Below are 2,044 nucleotides of genomic sequence, written 5' to 3'. Positions count from 1 at the left end.
TCACCGTGTTAGCCAGAATGGTCTCGATCTCCTGACCTCGTGATCCGCCCGTCTCGGCCTCCCAAAGTGCTGGGATTACAGGCTTGAGCCACCGCGCCAGGCCTAATTATCTACTTTTATGATAAATACCCAGAAATATTCCCCTTTAACATCTGAAACAGTAACATATCCAAAATTGAACCAAAATCCTTCCAAACTCCTCCTCCTGGCACCTCATTTTCCTAAATCACCCATATTCAAAACATTGGCAATGACCTTGATTTCCCACTTTGCATCCACAATTCCATTACTTGCTAAGGACTATCATTTCTACCTATGGGTTTTATATTTAAATTCACCTGGACTACTGCAACAGCCTTCAGTCTGCTCTTCCTATCTCCCATCCACTCCTTACCGTGGTCTACAAGGTCCTATGTGATATGGCCCTACTGCTCCTCACTTTATTTCCTATCATTCCTGGAGCCTTTACACTCTAATTTTAATGTTCCTCAAACACACCAAACTCATTGCTACCTCAGAGTCTTTATACTTACTGTTTCTGTTACCAAGAATATTCTTCTGATGGCTCACACCTTCACATCACTAAGGTCTCTAATCAAAAGTTACTTCCTTAGAGCTGATTTCCCTCACTACCCTACTATCAGGAATAGCCCTCAAAAAAAACACTATTACCTCTTTACTCCTTATTCTCTTGCCTTATTTTATTATTCTTTATCATACTTATCATTGTCTGGTATTATATCATTTATTTGTTTATTGTCTTTCTCCCCTATTTCTTTTTACTTCTGTATCCCTAGCACCTTCAAGTGCCTAGAACAATGTGGGCACTTAGTAATAATATGTTAAATAAAATAATCTATATGCCAGTATGTCTAATTTCCTTTACGAGACTGCAAGCTACTCAAGGGCAGAATTTGTGTTGTTTCATCAGTGTATGCTCACAGCACCTACCACAACATGGCACAAAATTAGCATTTATCATACTGCCTAAGGACCAGGTGCCACTCCTCTCAGCATGTGACATAGCTAATTACTCCTTTCTTCTTGAAACATTCTCCCCTTGGTGCCTATGGTACCACACATCCCTGGTTTCCCTTCAGTCTCGCTAGTCTTTTTTTCTCAGTCTCCTTTTAGGGTTCTTCAAAAGAAGAACCACCTTAAATCTAATGCTCTTTAGGGATATGTCCTGGTTCCTCTTCTCTTTCTGCGAGTCTTTTCCTCTTTTCAATGGGTATGATTCCCAAATTTCAATTTCCAGCTTATATATCTCATTCCAAAAGCCTGCCAGATATCTCCACTCAAGCTTAATATATGCAAAACTGAATACATATCTTCCCTCAAATATATCATTATCTAACCATAAAACTTGAGTATCATCCTTTACCCCCTCTCCCAACATCCAGGCAGGCACCAACTCCCACTGATGTTTACTTCCTAACTGGGTCTCAAATACGTTGACTTATCTCTATCCTTTCCAACTACTTATTGTGACATACAGGGCTGTCTGCGGTCCATAATATTCTTTGTATCCTCTCTTGTCAACACTCTCCATCATCTCCCCTCGCCAGACTTCCTAATCCTGCCATACTAAATAAGCTTATTTTAATTCAGTTAATATTTACTCAGGTCCCTTTTACCTGCTATATTCTTTTTGCTTCTTCCAGGAAGCCTTCCATGATACCTCAAGCCTGATTTAAATGTCCCTTCTATTATGTTCCCATAGGATCAAATCCTTAATACATTATAATTGTTTATTTATCTGTCCTTCACTGTAGACTGTAAGCGCCATAAAAGCAGGGACTACATCTAACTCACCATTGTATCTCCAGCACCTAGCACAATACCTATAACACACTCAATAAGCACTTATTTATTTGTTTATTTTTGTGTTAGGAATCTTGTGACAGAATCAATAAGTATTTATTTAAGAGAATGAATCAATAAATGATACGGAAGTCAGAAGAAAGGAAGCCAATTCTCCTAGGAAAATAACAATTTGCCATTAAATGAATTGAAAGTACACGAGGGCCGGGCGCGGTGGCTC

The sequence above is a fragment of the Rhinopithecus bieti genome, unplaced genomic scaffold (genome assembly GCF_001698545.2).
Source record: "Rhinopithecus bieti isolate Rb0 unplaced genomic scaffold, ASM169854v2 scaffold_36008, whole genome shotgun sequence".
Taxonomy (NCBI): Eukaryota; Metazoa; Chordata; class Mammalia; order Primates; family Cercopithecidae; genus Rhinopithecus; species Rhinopithecus bieti.
The sequence above is the reverse complement of the archived record's forward strand: the minus strand, read 5'-3'. Positions refer to the sequence as shown.